The 25691-nt window shown below is 45.3% G+C and overlaps 1 long non-coding RNA gene across 1 annotated transcript; it reads right to left on the bottom strand.

The window, feature by feature from the left end:
- Nucleotides 1–209: 209 nt before the first annotated feature.
- LOC143785702 (uncharacterized) lies at nucleotides 210–1865 on the bottom strand. The gene is made up of 2 exons (XR_013218055.1): nucleotides 1580–1865; nucleotides 210–927 (listed from the first exon to the last, which is right to left on the bottom strand). It is a non-coding gene; the product is annotated as an uncharacterized LOC143785702 (long non-coding RNA).
- Nucleotides 1866–25691: the final 23826 nt, after the last annotated feature.

Below are 25691 nucleotides of genomic sequence, written 5' to 3'. Positions count from 1 at the left end.
GTTATTAGGAGGGACGTGCCACTAAGAGTGTTATTAGGAGGGATGTGCCATTAGTAGTGGTATTAGGAAGGTCAAATGCAGACATTGCATTAGCAGACACATAATTACCGCCCTTATATTTCTGTTTGCCTTCATATTGTGGCAGCCATGGATCTAACATATACAACTACCCGAGTGCTATATAAAATAAAGACATAAGGAGACCGATCATTGATTTTAAACATATTTTATTAAATACAATCTTTACCTCTACCTAAAGCCAATGATCCAGAAGAAGGCAAAAAACCTGGACACGTTCAGCCAATGTGTGTTACAGGGAAAAAATTCCTTCTTGACCCCGGGAAAAGGCGATCAGTTCGAGAACCCTGGACCAAGGCCATACTACAACTAACTAACTGATATATATACAGCAATGATGTTTAATATGGAGACTCATTTCTGGATAGCAGATCTTCTTTGTCCTGGTAAGTCGCCTCACCTTTCCTCGTCAGATCAGGCCCTGAAACTCATAGCTTGGCTATGTTCATCTCCCCTGTAAAAAAAACAGAACACTACCCCCCACACAGAACACTACCCCCCACACAGCACACTACCCTCCTACAAACACTACCCCTTAATATACAGACATAGGATTGTTGCATCATATCAGGACAATTATACAGTTGCTAAACAAATAAAGTTGCACTCTGTAGTGCTAAAGCATGTAAACATGTATGTTCTACTCCTTATACCGTTTGGTCATACAGCAGACACCTAAACAATATGATGTCATGATGCACTGATTCCAGGATTAGATCCATATAATCAGCATATAATGACATCATAAGGCAACAAATATAATGTACAGACATTAAATGATTAACACTAAATAATCGCATGGCTCTCTTTAGATTCTTCAATCTTCCTTCCAGGATCCAGATTCTCTCCCTGGTAAGAAAGAAAATAATATGAGGTGGAGTATCATTATAAGACCTGTAGAAAGCGTCATAAATATATTGTACTTTATGCAGATAAACAAGCCCCCTTTTCTCTGCATTTTTAAGTTTTGACATAAACTCTTAAAAATGGTGTACTAAATTTGTTTTTTTTAAAATGTTGTAAATGCAGTCATATACAAGTAAAATAAAATGGTAAAATAAATAAAAAGAAAGTAAAGTAAACAGATACAAATATTTTCCCCCAATGTATGTACACCAACCTATCTCCCATGTGGGGGAATAATGGTATATTTTTTGCCCCAATAATCTTAAATTAAAGTGACAGAACCACCACCAACAATCTGTGACAGCCACAGACAGCACTTGAAGTGTCACTGACCATAGTAGTGATAGTGGTGTCTCCATCCGAGGTGCGATCTTTGTGCTGACCTCTCTGATGTTTCCATGTTTGCTGCATAGAACTCTCAGTGTCCAACATTCCGCTGTGTGACCTCACAAAGAACCTTCATCACCCAAGTCTAGAGATTCTACCAGCAAGGACTGAAGAAATCTAGAACCTTACAGCCACACTCTGTAGACTTGGAGGGCCCATGTTGGCGCTAAGTTCACTAACTAAATTCCCTGTAAGGTTTCTTATTTACCTGCATCCTCAATCCATGAATTTCCACTCTAGTCATCTTCATCTCCTGAAATAAGAGTCTGTGTCCTCAATCCTGGATCCTCCGCTCTCTTCGGGTACATCTTCTGAAATGAGCTTCTGCCGCCCGAACACCCTTTTTTATAGACCCACAGTCATTGTGACATCATGCTGTGAGGTAACAATGGCCTCCTGTATTTGATGATGTCACATATGACCATGAATGATATCTCCACAGGTATTAATTTATATTGAAGAGAGCAATACTATGGCAGATCACATTGGTTACCATCAAGGCTGGGGGAGCTGGGTGATAAAGGAAAAGTTCCCAAAAGTAAAAAGCATTTACTGCGTCTGAAAAAAAATAAAGGACTTTATAATAATTTACCTAAAGCGTAATTCAATTCTAGGCCCTATGACAATACTTCCCCCTTTTTACAGCATTACACTGTTACCATAAGAACAAAGATCTCATTTACAAAACTATTAACAAAATTTTAGCAATTGCCTATAGTAAACAGGTTGATTCCAACTTTAGTGTATTTATTACTATTATTATTTATTTATATAGCACCATTGATTCCATGGTGCTGTACATGCAGGGTCAGACTGGCCTGGCGGGGTATCGGGGAATTCCCCAATGAGAACTGGTTTCTGGGGACAGGAGAGGTGAAAAAGAAGAAAAAAGAAAAAAAAAGTCTGCGGTTTTAGGGGCGCGGGCCCTTTATTAAGCGCAGACAGAGAGAGTGCAGGGCGTGTGAACACAGCGGTGATTACCTGAACCGCTGCAGCGCGCGCCCCGATCCTATCTGAAAAGTTTGCGCCCATCATCACCGGCTTATGACGTCAGTGTCATGCGCCACATGCGACGGGCGCACATCATCTACGATGGATTTATGGGAAGCATGAAAAAAGGACCAGGATGGATATAAGGGGGCGGCAGGATGGATATATGGGGGGCAGGAAAAAAGAACCAGGATGGATATAAAGGGGGTAGCAGGATGGACATATGGGGGGCAGGAAAAAAGGACCAGGATAGATATATGGGGGGTGCTGCAGGATGGATATATGGGGGGCAGGAAAAATGGACCAAGATGGATATAAGGGGGCGGCAGGATGGATATATGTGGGGGCAGGAAAAACGGACCAAGATGGATATAAGGGGGCGGCAGGATGGATATATGTGGGGGCAGGAAAACAGGACCAGGATGGATATAAGGGGGGCAGCAGGATGGATGTATGGACGCAGGGCAAAGGACCAGGATGGATATAAGGGGGGTGGCAGGATGAATATATGGGTGTAGGACAAAGGACGAGGATGGATACATATGGGGCATGGGGAGCCAAGATGGATGCATATACAGTATATGGGGGTCCAGGATACAAATATATGGGCGACCAGGATGGATATATGGGGGTGCCAGGATCGATATATTGGGGGCCAGGACAAGGGAACAGGATGCATATATATGGGGGGAGCCAGGATATATATGGAGGACTCAGGATGCAAATATATGGGGGGGCCAGGATATATTTATGGGAGGGAGACAGCACAAGAGAACAGGATGCATATATATGGGGGGAGCCAGGATATATATGGGGGAGCCAGGTTGTATATATATGGGGGTCCAGGATGGATATATGGTAGAGCCAAAATGCATATATATATTTTTTTTGGGGGAGGATAGATTTATGGGGGGCAAGACAAGGGTCCAGGATGCATATATATGGGGGGTCCAGGATGCATATATGGGGGAGCCAGGATGGATATATATGTGGGAGCCAGGATGGATATATATGGGGTCAGGATAGTTATATATGGGGGAGCCAGGATGCATATATATGGGGGGCCAGGATGGCTACATGGGGGAGCCAGGATGCATATATAAGTGGCATCAGCACGGATATATGGGGGGAGCCAGGATGGATTTATGGGGGGAGGCCCGGACAATGGACCAGGATGGATATATTGGGATCCAGGAGAGATATATGGGGGGAGAACAAGGGACATATGGAGGCCAGTATGGATAGCTGGGGGCAGGCTGGATATCTGAGGACAAGGCTGCACAAGGGACATAGGGGGGCTGGCTGGGGCATATTATAAAATAAAGGTGGCCAGGCTGAGCGAGATTATTAGTCTGTGCCTTTAATCCTGGATTACAGAGTCTGCCTATGGGGCTGCCTTATTACAGAGTCTGCTTATGGGGGGGTCTGTCTTATACTACAGAGTCTGCCTATGGGGGGCTGCCTTATTACAGAGTCTGTCTATCGGGGCTGCCTTATTACAGAGTCTGCTTACGGGAGGCTGCCTTATTTCAGAGTCTACCTATCGGGGTCTGCCTTATACTACAAAGTCTGCCTATGAGGGGCTGCCTTATTACAGAGTCTGCTTATGGGAGGCTGCCTTATTTCAGAGTCTGCCTATGGGGCTGCCTTATACTACAGAGTCTACCTATAGGGGAGCTGCCTTAATACAGAGTCTGCCTATGGGGGGCTGCCTTGTTACAGAGTCTGCCTATGGGGGCTGCCTTATTACAGAGTCTGCTTATGGGGGTCTGCCTTAAACTACAGAGTCTGCCTATGGGGTTCTGCCTTATACTACAAAGTCTGCCTATGGGGCGTCTGCCTTATTACAGAGTCTGCCTAGGGGGGATGCCTTATTACGGAGTTTGCCTTTGGGGGTCTGCCTTATACTGCAGACTCTGCCTATAGGGGTTTGCCTTATTAGAGTCTCCCTATGGGGGACTGCCTTATTACAGTGTCTGTCTATGGGGGCTGCCTTATTACAGAGTCTGCCTATAGGGAGGTCTGCCTTATACTACAGAGTCTGCCTATGGGGGGCTGCCTTTTACTAGAGTCTGCTTATCGGGGTGCTGCCTTATTACAGAGTCTGCCTATGGGGGCTGCCTTATTACAGAGTCTGCCTACGGGGGCTTCCTTATACTACAGAGTCTACCTATGGGGGGTCTGCCTTGTAGTACAGAGTCTGCCTATGAAGAACTGCCTTATTAGAGTCTGCCTAGGGGGGTCTGACTTATACTACAGAGTCTGCCGGGGGGGGCTGCCTTACACTACAGAGTCTGCCTATGGGGCGCTGCCATATTACAGAGTCTGCTCATGGAGGGCTGCCTTATTACAGAGTCTGCCTATGGGGGCTGCCTTACACTACAGAGTCTGCTGTCATGGTTCCCAATGGCAAGGGAACGTAAGAAACATATAAGTAACGAACGAGCTCTCGGGTGATGGAAACTCGAGTTGACCGTGAGCTAAATCTACCACACAACTAACAGTAGCCAGGGAGCATACCTACGGCTTCCTATATGCCACGCGCCAGCCGGAGGACTAACTACGCCTGGTAGAGGAAGAAACAGACCTGGCTTACCTCTAGTGAAATACCCCAAAAGATGATAGCAGCCCCCCCCCACATGTAATAACGGTGAATTAAGAGGAAAAGACATACACAGTATGAAAGTAGATTTAGCAAAGAGAGGTCCACTTACTAGATAGCAGAAGGATACAAAAGAGGACTTCACGGTCAACTGAAAACCCTTTCAAAAACCATCCTGAAATTACTTTAAGACTCCTGTGTCAACTCATGACACAGGAGTGGCAATTTCAGCCCGCAAGAGCTTCCAGCTACAGAGAATAACAAAACTGCAAACTGGACAAAAGGTACAAAACAAAAGGACAAAGTCCACTTAGCTGATCTGCAGACTAGTAGCAGGAACATGCAACCGAAGGCTCTGGTTACAATGATGACCGGCAAGGAAAAGACTGGAGAGCAAGGCTAAATAGGAAACTCCCAAACACTGATGGAAGCAGGTGAACAGAAGCAGCAAAGTGCAAACAAGTCACCAGTACCACCAGCAACCACCAGGGGAGCCCAAAAAGCGGATACACAACAGTACCCTCCCCTTAAGGAGGGGGCACCGAACCCTCACAAGAACCGCCAGGGCAATCTGGATGAGCCCTATGAAAGGCACGAACCAAATCCGAGGCATGAACATCAGAGGCAGTTACCCAAGAATTATCTTCCTGACCATAGCCTTTCCATTTAACCAGATATTGAAGTCTCCATCTGGAAATACGGGAGTCCAAGATCTTCTCTACGACGTACTCCAATTCACCCTCCACCAGCACAGGAGCAGGAGGTTCAGTAGAAGGAACCACCAGTACCTCATATCTCCGCAACAACGACCGATGGAACACATTATGGATAGCGAAAGATGCCGGGAGGTCCAAACGAAAGGAAACAGGGTTAAGAATCTCCAAAATCCTATAAGGACCGATGAACCGAGGCTTAAATTTGGGAGAAGAAACCCTCATAGGGACAAAACGGGAAGACAACCACACCAAGTCCCCAACGCGAAGGTGGGGACCAACACGACGACGACGGTTAGCAAACTGCTGAGTCCTCTCCTGGGACAATTCCAAATTATCCACCACTTGTCCCCAAATCCGATGCAACCGATCCACCACCGCATCCACTCCAGGACAATCCGAAGATTCAACCTGACCAGATGAAAAACGCGGATGAAACCCTGAATTGCAAAACAAAGGAGAAACCAAAGTGGCAGAACTAGCCCGATTATTAAGAGCAAACTCCGCCAACGGCAGAAAGGCAACCCAATCATCCTGATCCGCAGACACAAAACACCTCAAATAAGTCTCCAAAGTTTGATTAGTTCGCTCCGTCTGGCCATTGGTCTGAGGATGGAATGCAGACGAAAAGGACAAATCAATGCCCAACCTGGCACAGACTGCCCGCCAAAATCTAGACACGAACTGGGTACCCCTGTCAGAAACGATGTTTTCCGGAATACCATGCAAGCGAACCACATTTTGAAAAAACAGAGGGACCAACTCAGATGAGGAAGGCAACTTAGGCAATGGCACCAAATGAACCATTTTAGAAAAACGGTCACACACCACCCAGATGACAGACATCTTCTGAGAAACAGGGAGATCCGAGATAAAGTCCATAGAGATGTGCGTCCAAGGCCTCTTCGGAATAGGCAAGGGCAACAACAACCCACTAGCCCTAGAACAACAAGGCTTGGCCCGAGCACACACATCGCAAGACTGCACAAAAACACGCACATCTCGAGACAGGGAAGGCCACCAGAAGGATCTAGCCACCAAATCTCTGGTGCCAAAAATTCCCGGATGACCTGCCAGAGTAGAAGAATGAACTTCCGAGATGACTCTAGTGGTCCACTCGTCAGGAACAAACAGTCTACCAGACGGACAACGATCAGGTCTATCCGCCTGAAATTCTTGCAAAGCACGTCGCAAATCTGGAGAGACAGCAGACAAAACCACTCCATCCTTAAGGACACCAGCAGGTTCAGAATTCCCAGGAGAGTCAGGCTCAAAACTCCTAGAAAGAGCATCTGCTTTCACATTCCTAGAACCCGGTAAGTACGAGACCACAAAATTAAACCGGGAAAAGAACAACGACCAACGTGCCTGTCTAGGATTCAGGCGCCTGGCAGATTCCAAATAAATTAAATTCTTGTGATCAGTCAAAACTACCACCTGATGTCTGGCACCCTCAAGCCAATGACGCCACTCCTCAAATGCCCACTTCATGGCCAAAAGCTCCCGATTACCAACATCATAGTTTCGCTCGGCGGCCGAAAATTTTCGCGAAAAGAACGCACAAGGTCTCATCACTGAGCAGTCGGAACTTTTCTGTGACAAAACCGCCCCCGCTCCGATCTCGGAAGCATCGACCTCAACCTGAAAGGGAAGAGAAACATCAGGCTGGCGCAACACAGGGGCAGACAAAAAGCGGCGCTTAAGCTCCCGAAAGGCCTCCACGGCAGCAGGGGACCAATTGGCAACATCAGCACCCTTTTTAGTCAAATCCGTCAGAGGTTTAGCAACGCCAGAAAAACCAGCTATAAATCGACGATAAAAATTAGCAAAGCCCAAGAATTTCTGGAGACTCTTCAGAGAAGTAGGCTGCGTCCAGTCGTAAATAGCCCGAACCTTGACAGGGTCCATCTCAATAGAAGAAGGGGAAAAAATATACCCCAAAAATGAAATTTTTTGAACCCCAAAAACACACTTTGAACCCTTTACACACAAAGAATTCTCCCGCAAAACCTGAAAAACCCTCCTGACCTGTTGAACATGAGACTCCCAGTCATCAGAAAAAATCAAAATATCATCCAAATACACAATCATAAATTTATCCAAATATTCACGGAAAATATCATGCATTAAGGACTGAAAGACAGAAGGTGCATTAGAAAGGCCGAAAGGCATTACCAAATACTCAAAATGGCCCTCAGGCGTATTAAATGCGGTCTTCCACTCATCCCCCTTCTTAATTCGCACCAAATTATATGCCCCACGAAGATCAATCTTAGAGAACCACTTAGCCCCCCTTATGCGAGCAAACAAATCAGTCAGCAAAGGCAACGGATACTGATATTTGACTGTAATTTTATTCAGGAGACGATAATCAATACAAGGCCTCAGAGAGCCATCCTTTTTAGAGACAAAGAAAAAACCAGCTCCTAAAGGAGATGAAGAAGGAAGAATGTGTCCCTTTTCCAGGGACTCCTTAATATACTCGCGCATAGCAGCATGTTCAGGTACAGATAGGTTAAACAAACGACCCTTTGAAAATTTACTGCCAGGAATCAGATCTATGGCGCAATCACAATCCCTGTGAGGAGGGAGTGAACCAATCTTAGGCTCTTCAAAAATATCACGATAATCAGACAAAAATGCCGGAATCTCAGATGGAATAGATGACGAAATGGACACCATAGGAGTGTCCCCATGAGCCCCCCGACATCCCCAGCTTAACACAGACATAGCCTTCCAGTCAAGGACTGGGTTATGAGACTGTAACCATGGTAATCCAAGCACCAAAACATCATGTAAATTGTACAACACAAGGAAGCGAATCACCTCCTGATGGTCTGGAGTCATACGCATAGTCACTTGCGTCCAGAACTGTGGTTTATTACAAGCCAAAGGTGTAGAATCAATACCCTTCAGAGGTATAGGGACTTCCAGAGGCTCTAAATCAAACCCACAGCGCCTGGCAAAGGACCAGTTCATAAGACTCAGAGCGGCGCCAGAGTCCACATAGGCATCCACGGTAATAACTGATAATGAACAAATCAAGGTTACAGACAAAATAAATTTGGACTGTAAAGTGCCAATTGAAATGGACTTGTCAACCTTCCTAGTACGCTTAGAGCATGCTGATATTTTGATATAACATGAGCAGAATCACCACAATAGAAGCATAACCCATTTTTACGCCTATAATTCTGCCGCTCGCTTCTGGACATAACTCTGTCACATTGCATTTTCTCTGGCGTCTCTTCAGAAGATACCGCCAAATGGTGCACGGGTTTGCGCTCCCGCAAACGCCGATCAATCTGAATTGCCATTGTCATGGACTCATTCAGACCTGTAGGCGCAGGGAACCCGACCATAACATCTTTAACGGCATCAGAAAGGCCCTCTCTGAAATTTGCCGCTAAGGCGCACTCATTCCACTGAGTAAGCACAGACCATTTACAAAATTTTTGGCAGTATATCTCCGCTTCATCTTGCCCTTGAGATAGGGCTATCAAAGCTTTTTCAGCTTGAATCTCCAAATTAGGTTCCTCATAAAGCAACCCTAAAGCCAGGAAAAACGCATCCACATTGAGCAACGCAGGATCCCCTGGTGCCAATGAAAATGCCCAATTTTGAGGGTCACCTCGCAGCAAAGAGATTACAATCTTAACCTGCTGGACAGGATCTCCTGAGGAGTGAGGTCTGAGAGAAAGGAATAATTTACAATTATATTTGAAATTCAAAAACCGAGATCTATCTCCGGAAAACACCTCTGGTGTAGGAATTTTAGGTTCAGAAATAGGAGTATGCATAACAAAATCTTGTAAATTTTGAACCTTCGTAGCAAGATTATTTAAACCTGCAGCCAAACTCTGAGGATCCATCTTTAAACAGGTGAGCTCAGAGCCATTCAAGGATTAGAAGGAGAGAAAGGCAAAGGCTGTAATTAGAGCTGAAATACAACTGATCCAACTATGGAGCAAACATAGGAAAAAAAAAAAAAAAAAATCTACAGACTTCTTTTTTCTCTCCTTTCTTCTGCCAATAAGTTTAACACAGGCCGGTCATACTGTCATGGTTCCCAATGGCAAGGGAACGTAAGAAACATATAAGTAACGAACGAGCTCTCGGGTGATGAAAACTCGAGTTGACCGTGAGCTAAATCTACCACACAACTAACAGTAGCCAGGGAGCATACCTACGGCTTCCTATATGCCACGCGCCAGCCGGAGGACTAACTACGCCTGGTAGAGGAAGAAACAGACCTGGCTTACCTCTAGGGAAATACCCCAAAAGATGATAGCAGCCCCCCACATGTAATAACGGTGAATTAAGAGGAAAAGACATACACAGTATGAAAGTAGATTTAGCAAAGAGAGGTCCACTTACTAGATAGCAGAAGGATACAAAAGAGGACTTCACGGTCAACTGAAAACCCTTTCAAAAACCATCCTGAAATTACTTTAAGACTCCTGTGTCAACTCATGACACAGGAGTGGCAATTTCAGCCCGCAAGAGCTTCCAGCTACAGAGAATAACAAAACTGCAAACTGGACAAAAGGTACAAAACAAAAGGACAAAGTCCACTTAGCTGATCTGCAGACTAATAGCAGGAACATGCAACCGAAGGCTCTGGTTACAATGATGACCGGCAAGGAAAAGACTGGAGAGCAAGGCTAAATAGGAAACTCCCAAACACTGATGGAAGCAGGTGAACAGAAGCAGCAAAGTGCAAACAAGTCACCAGTACCACCAGCAACCACCAGAGGAGCCCAAAAAGCGGATACACAACAGTCTGCCTATGGAGGTCTCCCTTAAACTACAAAGTCTGCCTATGGGGGGTCTGCCTTATTACAGAGTCTGCCTATGGGGGCTCCCTTATTACAGAGTCTGCCTATGGTGGGCTGCCTTATTACAGAGTCTGCCTATGGGGGCTTCCTTATACTACAGAGTCTGCCTATGGGGGGTCTGCCTTGTAGTACAGAGTCTGCCTATGGGGGAGCTGCCTTATTACAGAGTCTGCCTATGTGGGGGTCTGACTTATATTACAGAGTCTGCCTAGGGGGGCTGCCTTATACTACAGAGTCTGCCTATGGGGTGCTGCCTTATTACAGAGTCTGCCTATGGGGGCAGCCTTATACTACAGAGTCTGCCTATGGGGGTCTGCCTTATACTACAAAGTCTGCCTATGGGGGCCTGCCTTATTACAGAGTCTGCCTATGGGGGCTTGTTATGGTTCTCAATGGCAAGAGAACATAGCCCAGCAAACATACGAACTAGCTCTTGGAAGGATGGAAACTAAACTGACCATGAACTAAACCTGCCGCACAACTAACAGTAGCCGGGTAGCGTAGCCTGCGTTTTATCCCTAGACGCCCAGCGCCGGCCGGAGGACTAACTAATCCTGGCAGAGGAAAATATAGTCCTGGCTCACCTCTAGAGAAATTTCCCCGAAAGGCAGACAGAGGCCCCCACAAATATTGGCGGTGATTTTAGATGAAATGACAAACGTAGTATGAAAATAGGTTTAGCAAAATTGAGGTCCGCTTACTAGATAGCAGGAAGACAGAAAGGGCACTTTCATGGTCAGCTGAAAACCCTATCAAAATACCATCCTGAAATTACTTTAAGACTCTAGTATTAACTCATAACATCAGAGTGGCAATTTCAGATCACAAGAGCTTTCCAGACACAGAAACGAAACTACAGCTGTGAACTGGAACAAAATGCAAAAACAAACAAGGACTAAGTCCAACTTAGCTGGGAGTTGTCTAGCAGCAGGAACATGCACAGAAAGGCTTCTGATTACAATGTTGACCGGCATGGAAGTGACAGAGGAGCAAGGCTAAATAGCGACTCCCACATCCTGATGGAAACAGGTGAACAGAGAGGATGATGCACACCAGTTCAATTCCACCAGTGGCCACCGGGGGAGCCCAAAATCCAATTTCACAACAGTACCCCCCCCTCAAGGAGGGGGCACCGAACCCTCACCAGAACCACCAGGGCGATCAGGATGAGCCCTATGAAAGGCACGGACCAAATCGGAGGCATGAACATCAGAGGCAGTCACCCAAGAATTATCCTCCTGACCGTATCCCTTCCATTTGACCAGATACTGGAGTTTCCGTCTGGAAACACGGGAGTCCAAGATTTTTTCCACAACGTACTCCAACTCGCCCTCAACCAACACCGGAGCAGGAGGCTCAACGGAAGGCACAACCGGTACCTCATACCTGCGCAATAATGACCGATGAAAAACATTATGAATAGAAAAAGATGCAGGGAGGTCCAAACGGAAGGACACAGGGTTAAGAATCTCCAATATCTTGTACGGGCCGATGAACCGAGGCTTAAACTTGGGAGAAGAAACCCTCATAGGGACAAAACGAGAAGACAACCACACCAAGTCCCCAACACAAAGCCGAGGACCAACCCGACGCCGGCGGTTGGCAAAAAGCTGAGTCTTCTCCTGGGACAACTTCAAATTGTCCACTACCTGCCCCCAAATCTGATGCAACCTCTCCACCACAGCATCCACTCCAGGACAATCCGAAGATTCCACCTGACCAGAAGAAAATCGAGGATGAAACCCCGAATTACAGAAAAAGGGAGACACCAAGGTGGCAGAACTGGCCCGATTATTGAGGGCAAACTCCGCTAAAGGCAAAAAAGCAACCCAATCATCCTGATCTGCAGACACAAAACACCTCAAATATGTCTCCAAGGTCTGATTCGTCCGCTCGGTCTGGCCATTAGTCTGAGGATGGAAAGCAGACGAGAAAGACAAATCTATGCCCATCCTAGCACAGAATGCTCGCCAAAATCTAGACACGAATTGGGTACCTCTGTCAGAAACGATATTCTCCGGAATACCATGCAAACGGACCACATTTTGAAAAAACAGAGGAACCAACTCGGAAGAAGAAGGCAACTTAGGCAGGGGAACCAAATGGACCATCTTAGAGAAACGATCACACACCACCCAGATGACAGACATCTTCTGAGAAACAGGAAGATCTGAAATAAAATCCATCGAGATGTGCGTCCAGGGCCTCTTCGGGATAGGCAAGGGCAACAACAATCCACTAGCCCGAGAACAACAAGGCTTGGCCCGAGCACAAACGTCACAAGACTGCACGAAGCCTCGCACATCTCGAGACAGGGAAGGCCACCAGAAGGATCTTGCCACCAAATCCCTGGTACCAAAGATTCCAGGATGACCTGCCAACGCAGAAGAATGAACCTCAGAAATGACTTTACTGGTCCAATCATCAGGAACAAACAGTCTACCAGGTGGGCAACGATCAGGTCTATCCGCCTGAAACTCCTGCAAGGCCCGCCGCAGGTCTGGAGAAACGGCAGACAATATCACTCCATCCTTAAGGATACCTGTAGGTTCAGAATTACCAGGGGAGTCAGGCTCAAAACTCCTAGAAAGGGCATCCGCCTTAACATTCTTAGAACCCGGCAGGTAGGACACCACAAAATTAAACCGAGAGAAAAACAACGACCAGCGCGCCTGTCTAGGATTCAGGCGTCTGGCGGACTCAAGATAAATTAGATTTTTGTGGTCAGTCAATACCACCACCTGATGTCTAGCCCCCTCAAGCCAATGACGCCACTCCTCAAAAGCCCACTTCATGGCCAAAAGCTCCCGATTCCCAACATCATAATTCCGCTCGGCGGGCGAAAATTTACGCGAGAAAAAAGCACAAGGTCTCATCACGGAGCAATCGGAACTTCTCTGCGACAAAACCGCCCCAGCTCCGATTTCAGAAGCGTCGACCTCAACCTGAAAAGGAAGAGCAACATCAGGCTGACGCAACACAGGGGCGGAAGAAAAGCGGCGCTTAAGCTCCCGAAAGGCCTCCACAGCAGCAGGGGACCAATCAGCAACATCAGCACCCTTCTTAGTCAAATCAGTCAATGGTTTAACAACATCAGAAAAACCAGCAATAAATCGACGATAAAAGTTAGCAAAGCCCAAAAATTTCTGAAGACTCTTAAGAGAAGAGGGTTGCGTCCAATCACAAATAGCCTGAACCTTGACAGGATCCATCTCGATGGAAGAGGGGGAAAAAATATATCCCAAAAAGGAAATCTTTTGAACCCCAAAAACACACTTAGAACCCTTCACACACAAGGAATTAGACCGCAAAACCTGAAAAACCCTCCTGACCTGCTGGACATGAGAGTCCCAGTCATCCGAAAAAATCAAAATATCATCCAGATACACAATCATAAATTTATCCAAATAATCACGGAAAATGTCATGCATAAAGGACTGAAAGACTGAAGGGGCATTTGAAAGACCAAAAGGCATCACCAAATACTCAAAGTGGCCCTCGGGCGTATTAAATGCGGTTTTCCACTCATCCCCCTGCTTAATTCGCACCAAATTATACGCCCCACGAAGATCTATCTTAGAGAACCACTTGGCCCCCTTTATGCGAGCAAACAAATCAGTCAGCAGTGGCAACGGATATTGATATTTAACCGTGATTTTATTCAAAAGCCGATAATCAATGCACGGCCTCAAAGAGCCATCTTTCTTAGCCACAAAGAAAAAACCGGCTCCTAAGGGAGATGACGAAGGACGAATATGTCCCTTTTCCAAGGACTCCTTTATATATTCTCGCATAGCAGCATGTTCAGGCACAGACAGATTAAATAAACGACCCTTAGGGTATTTACTACCCGGAATCAAATCTATGGCACAATCGCACTCCCGGTGCGGAGGTAATGAACCAAGCTTAGGTTCTTCAAAAACGTCACGATATTCAGTCAAGAATTCAGGAATCTCAGAGGGAATAGATGATGAAATGGAAACCACAGGTACGTCCCCATGCGTCCCCTTACATCCCCAGCTTAACACAGACATAGCTTTCCAGTCAAGGACTGGGTTATGAGATTGCAGCCATGGCAATCCAAGCACCAACACATCATGTAGGTTATACAGCACAAGAAAGCGAATAATCTCCTGGTGATCCGGATTAATCCGCATAGTTACTTGTGTCCAGTATTGTGGTTTATTGCTAGCCAATGGGGTGGAGTCAATCCCCTTCAGGGGTATAGGAGTTTCAAGAGGCTCTAAATCATACCCACAGCGTTTGGCAAAGGACCAATCCATAAGACTCAAAGCGGCGCCAGAGTCGACATAGGCATCCGCGGTAATAGATGATAAAGAACAAATCAGGGTCACAGATAGAATAAACTTAGACTGTAAAGTGCCAATTGAAACAGACTTATCAAGCTTCTTAGTACGCTTAGAGCATGCTGATATAACATGAGTTGAATCACCGCAATAGAAGCACAACCCATTTTTTCGTCTAAAATTCTGCCGTTCACTTCTGGACAGAATTCTATCACATTGCATATTCTCTGGCATCTTCTCAGTAGACACCGCCAAATGGTGCACAGGTTTGCGCTCCCGCAGACGCCTATCGATCTGGATAGCCATTGTCATGGACTCATTCAGACCCGCAGGCACAGGGAACCCCACCATAACATCCTTAATGGCATCAGAGAGACCCTCTCTGAAATTCGCCGCCAGGGCGCACTCATTCCACTGAGTAAGCACAGCCCATTTACGGAATTTCTGGCAGTATATTTCAGCTTCGTCTTGCCCCTGAGATAGGGACATCAAGGCCTTTTCCGCCTGAAGTTCTAACTGAGGTTCCTCATAAAGCAACCCCAAGGCCAGAAAAAACGCATCCACATTGAGCAACGCAGGATCCCCTGGAGCCAATGCAAAAGCCCAATCCTGAGGGTCGCCCCGGAGCAAAGAAATCACAATCCTGACCTGCTGAGCAGGATCTCCAGCAGAGCGAGATTTCAGGGACAAAAACAACTTGCAATTATTTTTGAAATTTTGAAAGCAAGATCTATTCCCCGAGAAAAATTCAGGCAAAGGAATTCTAGGTTCAGATATAGGAACATGAACAACAAAATCTTGTAAGTTTTGAACTTTCGTGGTGAGATTATTCAAACCTGCAGCTAAACTCTGAATATCCATTTTAAACAGGTGAACACAGAGCCATTCCAGGATTAGAAGGAGAGAGAGAGAGAGAGAAAGGCTGCAATATAGGCAGACTTGCAAGAGATTCAATTACAAGCACACTCAGAACTGAGAAAAAAAAAAAAAATCTTCAGCAGACTTCTCTTTTCTCTCCTTTCTCTGTCAATTAATTTAACCCTTTTAGGCCGGTCAAACTGTTATGGTTCTCAATGGCAAGAGAACATAGCCCAGCAAACATACGAACTAGCTCTTGGAAGGATGGAAACTAAACTGACCATGAACTAAACCTGCCGCACAACTAACAGTAGCCGGGTAGCGTAGCCTGCGTTTTATCCCTAGACGCCCAGCGCCGGCCGGAGGACTAACTAATCCTGGCAGAGGAAAATATAGTCCTGGCTCACCTCTAGAGAAATTTCCCCGAAAGGCAGACAGAGGCCCCCACAAATATTGGCGGTGATTTTAGATGAAATGACAAACGTAGTATGAAAATAGGTTTAGCAAAATTGAGGTCCGCTTACTAGATAGCAGGAAGACAGAAAGGGCACTTTCATGGTCAGCTGAAAACCCTATCAAAATACCATCCTGAAATTACTTTAAGACTCTAGTATTAACTCATAACATCAGAGTGGCAATTTCAGATCACAAGAGCTTTCCAGACACAGAAACGAAACTACAGCTGTGAACTGGAACAAAATGCAAAAACAAACAAGGACTAAGTCCAACTTAGCTGGGAGTTGTCTAGCAGCAGGAACATGCACAGAAAGGCTTCTGATTACAATGTTGACCGGCATGGAAGTGACAGAGGAGCAAGGCTAAATAGCGACTCCCACATCCTGATGGAAACAGGTGAACAGAGAGGATGATGCACACCAGTTCAATTCCACCAGTGGCCACCGGGGGAGCCCAAAATCCAATTTCACAACAGGGGCTGCCTTATTACAGAGTTTGCCTATGGGGGGCTGTCTTATTACAGAGTTTGCCTATGGGGAGGTCTGCCTTATACTACAGTCTGCCTACAGGGGGCTGCCTTATACTGCAGAGTCTGCCTGTGGGGGCTGCCTTATTACAGAGTCTGCCTATGGGGGCTGCCTTATTAGAGAATCTGCCTTTTGGGGCTGCCTTATACTACAGAGTCTGCCTATGGGGGCTGCCTTATACTACAGAGTCTGCCAATGGTGGGCTTTCTTGTACTACAGAGTCTGCCTATGGGGCTGCTTTATACTACAGAGTCTGCCTAAGGGGGCTGCCTTATACTACAGTTTCGGCCTATGGGGTGCTGCCTTATACCACAGAGTCTGCCTATGGGGGGCTACCTTATACTACAAGGTGTGCCTATGGGGGCTTCCTTATACTACATAGTCTGCCTATGGGTGCTGCCTTGTGCTATAGAGTCTGCCTATGGGGGCTTCCTTGTGCTATCTGCCTATGGGGGCTGCCTTATACTATAGAGTCTGACTATGGGGGCTGCCTTATGCTAAAGAGTCTGCATGTGGGGGCTGCCTTATGCTAAAGAGTCTGCATATGGGGGCTGCCTTATGCTATAGAGTCTGCCTATGGGGGTACATTATACAATATATAGTAGGCCTATGGGGAGTGCATTATACTATGTGGAGGCCTCTGGGGAGTTCATTATACTATATTGAGGACTATTTGGCGCATTATACTGTAAGGAGGCTATCTAGGGGGCCATCATACAGTGTGGAGATTACAGTGAGGGGGTCATCTTACAGTGTTTGAGCCATCAAACAGTTTGGGGGCTACTAAGGGGTCAGTATACTGTGTGGGTGGTATTATACAGTGAGGGGACATTATACTTTGTATAAGACAGCATCATACTGTGTATAGGGGAGCTGTACAGGAGGGAGACTCGGGATATTATTAACCCCTTAAGCCCCGAGGGTGGTTTGCACGTTAATGACCGGGCAAATTTTACAATTCTGACCACTGTCCCTTTATGAGGTTATAACTCTGGAACGCTTCAACGGATCTTGGTGATTCTGACAAAGTTTTCTCGTGACATATTGTACTTCATGATAGTGGTAAAATTTCCTCGATATAACTTGCGTTTATTTGTGAAAAAAACAGAAATTTGGCAAAAATTTTGAAAATTTCGCAATTTTCAAACTTTGAATTTTTATGCCCTTAAATCACAGAGATATGTCACACAAAATACTTAATAAGTAACATTTCCCACATTGCTACTTTAAATCAGCACAATTTTGGAACCAAAATGTTTTTTTGTTAGGGAGTTATAAGGGTTAAAATTTGACCAGCAATTTCTCATTTTTACAACACCATTTTTTTAGGGACCACATCTCATTTGAAGTCATGTTGAGGGGTCTATATGACAGAAAATACCCAAGTGTGACACCATTCTAAAAACTGCACCCCTCAAGGTGCTCAAAACCACATTCAAGAAGTTTATTAACCCTTCAGGTGTTTCACAGGAATTTTTTGAATGTTTAAATAAAAATGAACATTTAACTTTTTTTCACACAATATTTATTTCAGCTCCAATTTGTTTTATTTTACCATAGGTAACAGGAGCAAATGGACCCCAAACGTTGTTGTACAATTTGTCCTGAGTATGCTGATACCCCATATGTGGGGGTAAACCACTGTTTGGGCGCATGGCAGAGCTCGGAAGGGAAGGAGTGCCGTTTGACTTTTCAATGCAAAATTGACTGGAATTGAGATGGGACGCCATGTTGCGTTTGGAGAGCCCCTGATGTGCCTAAACATTGAAACCCCCCACAAGTGACACCATTTTGGAAAGTAGACCCCTTAAGGAACTTATCTAGATGTGTGGTGAGCGCTTTGACCCAACAAGTGCTTCACAGAAGTTTATAATGCAGAGCCGTAAAACAAAAAATTCACATTTTTTCACAAAAATGATCTTTTCACCCCCAATATTTTATTTTCCCAACGGTAAGAGAAGAAATTGGACCCAAAAAATTGTTATGCAATTTGTCCTGAGTACGCTGATACCCCATATGTGGGTGTAAACCACTGTTTGGGCGCATGGTAGAGCTCGGAAGGGAAGGAGCGCCATTTGACTTTTCAATGCAAAATTGACTGGAATTGAGATGGGACGCCATGTTGCGTTTGGAGAGCCCCTGATGTGCCTAAACATTGAAACCCCCCACAAGTGACACCATTTTGGAAAGTAGACCCCTTAAGGAACTTATCTAGATGTGTGGTGAGCACTTTGACCCAACAAGTGCTTCACAGAAGTTTATAATGCAGAGCCGTAAAAATAAAAAATCACATTTTTTCACAAAAATGATCTTTTTACCCCCAATTTTTTATTTTCCCAAGGGTAAGAGAAGAAATTGGACCCCAAAAGTAGTTGTACAATTTGTCCTGAGTACGCTGATACATGATATGTGGGGGTAAACGACTGTTTGGGCGCATGGCAGAGCTCGGAAGGGAAGGAGCGTCGTTTGACTTTTTAGTGCAAAATTGACTGGAATTGAGATGGGACACCATGTCGCGTTTGGAGAGCCCCTGATGTGCCTAAACATTAAAACCCCCCACAAGTGACACCATTTTGGAAACTAGACCCCCTAAGGAACTTATCTAGATGAGTCTCGAGAGCTTTGAACCCCCAAGTGTTTCACTACAGTTTATAACGCAGAGCCCTGAAAATAAAAATTCCTTTTTTTTTCACAAAAATGATATTTTAGCCCCTAGTTTTGTATTTTCAGAAGGGTAACAGGATAAATTGGACCCCAAAAGTTGTTGTCCAATTTGTCCTGAGTACGCTGATACCCCATATGTGGGAGGGAACCACCGTTTGGGTGCATGACAGAGCTCGGAAGGGAAGGAGTGCCATTTAGAATGCAGACTTAGTTGGATTGGTCTGCAGGCGTCACGTTGCATTTGCAGAGCCCCTGATGTACCCAAACAGTAGAAACCCCCCACAAATAACCCCATATTGGAAACTAGACCTCCCAAGGAACTTATCTAGATGCGTTCTGAGAACTTTGAACCCCTAAGTGCTTCACTACACTTTATAACGCAGAGCCGTGAAAATAAAAAAATATTTTTTTTTCCACAAAAATAATTTTTTAGCCCCCAGTTTTTTATTTTCCCAAGGGTAAGAGAAGAAATTGGACCCCAAAAGTTGTTGTACAATTCGTTCTGAGTACGCTGATACATGATATGTGGGGGTAAACGACTGTTTGGGCGCATGGCAGAGCTCGGAAGAGAAGGAGCGCCGTTTGACTTTTTAGTGCAAAATTGACTGGAATTGAGATGGGACACCATGTCGCGTTTGGAGAGCCCCTGATGTGCCTAAACATTAAAACCTCCCACAAGTGACACCATTTTGGAAATTAGACCCCCTAAGGAACTTATCTAGATGAGTCTCGAGAGCTTTGAACCCCCAAGTGTTTCACTACAGTTTATAACGCAGAGCCCTGAAAATAAAAATTCCTTTTTTTTTTTTCACAAAAATGATATTTTAGCCCCTAGTTTTGTATTTTCAGAAGGGTAACAGGATAAATTGGACCCCAAAAGTTGTTGTCCAATTTGTCCTGAGTACGCTGATACCCCATATGTGGGAGGGAACCACCGTTTGGGTGCATGACAGAGCTCGGAAGGGAAGGAGTGCCATTTAGAATGCAGACTTAGATGGATTGGTCTGCAGGCGTCACGTTGCATTTGCAGAGCCCCTGATGTACCCAAACAGTAGAAACCCCCCACAAATAACCCCATATTGGAAACTAGACCTCCAAAGGAACTTATCTAGATGCGTTCTGAGAACTTTGTACCCCTAAGTGTTTCACTACAGTTTATAACGCAGAGCCGTGAAAATAAAAAAATATTTTTTTTCCACAAAAATAATTTTTTAGCCCCCAGTTTTGTATTTTCCTAAGGGTAACAGGAGAAATTGGACCACAAAAGTTGTTGTCCAATTTGTCCTGAGTACGCTGATACCCCATATGTAGGGGGAACCACTGTTTGGGCGCATGGCAGAGCTCGGAAGGGAAGGAATGCCATTTGGAATGCAGACTTAGATGAATTGGTCTGCAGGCGTCACGTTGCATTTGCAGAGCCCCTGATGTACCCAAACAGTATAAACCCCCATAAGTGACCCCATATTGGAAACTAGACCTCCCAAGGAACTTATCTAGATGTGTTCTGAGAACTTTGAACCCCCAAGTGTTTCACTACAGTTTACAACGCAGAGAAATGAAAATAAAAAATCTTTTTTTTCCCCACAAAAAAGATTTTTAGCCCCCCAAATTTTTATTTTCCCAAGGGTAACAAGAGAACTTGGATCCCAAAAGTTGTTGTCCAATTTGTCCCGAGTACGCTGATACCCCATATGTTGGGGTAAACCCCTGTTTGGGCACACGGGAGAGCTTGGAAGGGAAGGAGCACTGTTTTACTTTTTCAACGCAGAATTCGCTGGAATTGAGATCGGACGCCATGTCATATTTGGAGAGCCCCTGATGTGCCTAAGCAGTGGAGACTCCCCAATTCTAACTGAAACCCTAATACAAACAAGCCCCTAACTCTAATCCCAATGGAAACCCTAACCACACCCCTTACTCTAATCCCAACCTTAATCCCAACCATAAATGTAATCCTAACTCTAACTTTAGCCCCAACCCTAACCCTAACTTTAGCCCCAACCCTAACCCTAACTTTAGCCCCAACCCTAACCCTAACCCTAACCCTAGCCCTAACCATAGTCCTAACCCTAACACTAGCCCTAACCCTAGCCCTAACCCTAGCTCTAACCCTAGCTCTAACCCTAGCCCTAAACCTAGCCCTAACCCTAACCCTAGCCCTAACCCTAGCCCTAACGGGAAAATGGAAATAAATACATTTTTTTAATTTTATTATTTTTCCCTAACTAAGGGGGTGATGAAGGGGGGTTTCATTTACTTTTATAGCGTTTTTTATAGCGGATTTTTAGGCAGTTGGCAGTTGTCACACACTAAAAGACGCTTTTTATAGCAAAAAAGTTTTTGCATCTCCACATTTTGAGACCTATAATTTTTCCATATTTTGGTCCATAGAGTCATGTGAGGTCTTATTTTTTGTGGGACAAGTTGACGTTTTTATTGGTAACATTTTCAGGCACGTGACATTTTTTTATCGCTTTTTATTCCGATTTTTGTGAGGCAGAATCACCAAAAACCATCTATTCATGAATTTCTTTTGGGGGAGCGTTTATACCGTTCCACGTTTGGTAAAATTGATAAAGCAGTTTTATTCTTCGGGTCAGTACGATTACAGCGATACCTCATTTATATCATTTTTATGTTTTGGCGCTTTCATACGATAAAAACTATTTTATAGAAAAAATAATTATTTTGGCATCGCTTTATTCTGAGGACTATAACCTTTTTATTTTTTCGCTGATGATGCTGTTTAGCAGCTCGTTTTTTGCGGGACAAGATGACGTTTTCAGCAGTACCATGGTTATTTATATCCGTGTTTTTGATCGCGTGTTATTCCACTTTTTGTTCGGCAGTATAAAGTATAAAGCGTTGTTTTTTGCCTCGTTTTTTTTTTTTTTACAGTGTTCACTGAAGGGGTTAACTAGTGGGACAGTTTTATAGGTCGGGGCATTATGGACGCGGCCATACTAAATATGTGTACTTTTATTGTTTTGTTTTGTTTTTATTTAGATAAAGAAATGTTTTTATGGGAATAATATATTTTTTTTTTTCTTTATTTAGGATTTTTTTTTTTTTTTTTTTACACATGTGGAAATTTTTTTTAAAAACTTTTTTACTTTGTCCCAGGGGGGGACATCACACAGCACAGCAGTTTGCACAGCATTCTGTCAGATCAGCGATCTGACTTACAGCGCTGCAGGCTTACCAGCGCCTGCTCTGAGCAGGTGCTTGGTAAGCCACCTCCCTGCAGGACCCGGATGCAGCCCCGCGGGCCATTAAGGATCCGGGGCCTGCAGGGAGAGGAGGTAAGAGACGCTCGGAGCAACGCGATCACATCGCGTTGCTCCGAGAGTCTCAGGGAAGCATGCAGGGAGCCCCCTCCCTGCGCGATGCTTCCCTATACCGCTGGAACACTGCGATCATGTTTGATCGCAGTGTGCTGGGGGTTAATGTGCCGGGGGCGGTCCGTGACCACTCCTGGCACATAGTGCCGGATGTCAGCTGCGATAGTCAGCTGACACCCGGCCACGATCAGCCGCGCTCCCCCCGAGAGCGCGGCCGATCGCATATGACGTACTATCCCATCACTGGGAATTAAATCCCAGGTCACCTTGACAGGATAATACGTCATATGGGTTTAAGGGGTTAAATGTAAAGTGGGCACTTATTGTTATAGGGAAACTCAGGTTACTGTGACTATTAAAGGGGCACACAGAGGATATTATTACTTTCTAGGAGGCAAAATATGGGCACTTGCACCCGGCATTACTATATTATAGAGGGTTATTTTTTAATTTAGAGGGCACAGAGAACCACACAGTAGGTGCCGTAATAGGGACACATACGGCAGCAGCGGCTCAGTATTGGGGTATCAACAGGATGAGGTGTTTGTGCAGGTTGGGAATAGATGGTGATGGGGCTGGAATATGAGAAGTGAAATGTGTCTTTGTTATATTCTCTGCAGACGAGTCATGGCTGGAAAAAGTTATCATGTCGGTCTGAGCCGGATGGAAAAGACGGGAAAAATGAATGATTCTATCAGAAAGAACATCAGGGGTAAGTCATTATCTGTAACTGTGCTGTAATCTCATATATGTTCTGTAGGACTGGTATCTATCACTGACCATATGGCGGCAATATCCATGTTGGTCTTTGTATAGAGATAATTTTCAGCAACAGCGCTGTTATCTGTTGAGGTTCTCCTACACTATTAGGGTGCGTCACCGAGTTGTAATCAAGGTTATCTGGCTAGGGGCCCATTCAGAAGCTTTGCCCCCCTGAACCAAAACTCTAGCTACACCTCTGCTTCAACCACTGTATATTTATTTGCTCTAGAGCAGGTACTCCTAATATTCTCTATGTGTCCAGGAAATTCTTCACAGATAGAGTATTATCTCCATATATGTCCATGAGGATGTTGGTTTAAGGTCAGGAGATTCACGGCCAATATGGTCCAGACTGACCTTAAGACCGGGGTCACACTTGCGAGTGCAATGCGAGAAACTCACACGAGTTTCTTGCATCAATAGCCGACACTGCCGCCGGCACTCGGGACCGAAGCGTTCAGCTTCATAGAAATACATGTAGCCGCTCGCGCCGCTCCCGAGTGCCGGCGGCAGTACCAGGTATTGATGCGAGAGACTCGTGCGAGTTTCTCACATTACACTCGCAAGTGTGACCCCCGGCTTTATTCTCCTGAACGAGCCTTACAAATAGGGTGTGGCCCCCTTTTCACTGAGCTGGCAGTTTAATTTATTTATTTATTTATTATTTATTATTATAGCGCCATTTATTCCATGGCGCTTTTCATGTGAGGAGGGGTATACATAATAAAAACAAGTACAATAATACATAGTTACATAGTTACATAGTTATTAAGGTTGAAGGAAGACTTTAAGTCCATCTAGTTCAACCCATAGCCTAACCTAACATGCCCTAACATGTTGATCCAGAGGAAGGCAAAAAAAAAACATGTGGCAAAGAGTAAGCTCCACATTGGGGAAAAAAATTCCTTCCCGACTCCACATACGGCAATCAGACTAGTTCCCTAGATCAACGCCCTATCAAGGAATCTAGTGTATATACCCTGTAACATTATACTTTTCAAGAAAAGCATCCAATCCCCTCTTAAATTTAAGTAATGAATCACTTGCAGCGCCCCAGAGTCCTGGTCGTTGCAGTACTGTCGCTCCGCCACTAAAGGGAGTGATGGTACGTCTGATGGCACTAAAGGAGTTCACCTGACCAGGTATCACAGTCACACATTACACTTCACACTCCGGCCACCAGGGGGAGCAAAGGGTTCTATGTATTTGGCCACTCCTCACACTTTGGTAAAACTGGGGGCTGGATAGAAAGTTAGGCAGAAGCTGACTGGGTTTTGCCCAGGTAACACCTTGTGAGAGAAGAGGTTGCTTGGGAAGATTCAGGGGGGTCTGTCATGAATCCCAATGGCTAGGGATAGCAAGGGACAAGCAAAGTAATACAAAATATCGGACGAGCTCTAGGGTGATGGAACCTGGGCTGACCGCTGCCCTACGCCTGACAAACGCAACTAGAGATAGCCAGGGAGCGTGCCTACGTTGGTTCTAGACGCCACGCACCAGCCTAAGAGCTAACTAGTACTGCAGAGAAAATAAAGACCTCACTTGCCTCCAGAGGAATGAACCCCAAAAGGTATAGTTGCCCCCCACATGTATTGACGGTGAAATGAGAGGAAGGCACACACATAGAGATGATATATATAGGTTCAGCAAATTGAGGCCCGCTGTAAACTAGAAAGCAGAACGATACAAAAGGGGTCTGAGCGGTCAGCAAAAAACCCTAATCAAAAAAACCATCCTGAGTTTACAAGAACCCATGTGCCAACTCATGGCACATGGGGAGAACCTCAGTCCACTAGAGCTACCAGCTAGCATAGAGACATAATAAGCAAGCTGGACAAAAAAACCAACAACTGAAAATCAGCACTTAGCTTATCCTGAAAGATCTGGGAGCAGGTAGGCAGGAACCAAACAGAGCACATCTGAATACATTGATAGCCGGCAAGGGAATGACAGAAAGGCCAGGTAAAATAGGAAACACCCAGCCTCTGATGGACAGGTGGAAACCAAAGGCCGCAACCCACCAAAGTCACCCAGTACCAGCAGTAACCACCAGAGGGAGCCCACAAACAGAATCCACAACAGTACCCCCCCCTTGAGGAGGGGTCACCGAACCCTCACGAGAACCCCCAGGGCGATCAGGGTGAGCTCTATGGAAGGCGCGGACCAAATCAGTCGCATGAACATCGGAGGCGACCACCCAGGAATTATCCTCCTGACCATAACCCTTCCACTTAACCAAATACTGGAGTTTGCGTCTGGAAA

Source organism: Ranitomeya variabilis, chromosome 7 (genome assembly GCF_051348905.1).
Source record: "Ranitomeya variabilis isolate aRanVar5 chromosome 7, aRanVar5.hap1, whole genome shotgun sequence".
NCBI classification, from domain to species: Eukaryota; Metazoa; Chordata; class Amphibia; order Anura; family Dendrobatidae; genus Ranitomeya; species Ranitomeya variabilis.
Note: the sequence above shows the minus strand (reverse complement) of the source record. Positions and strands in the feature narration are given on the sequence as shown.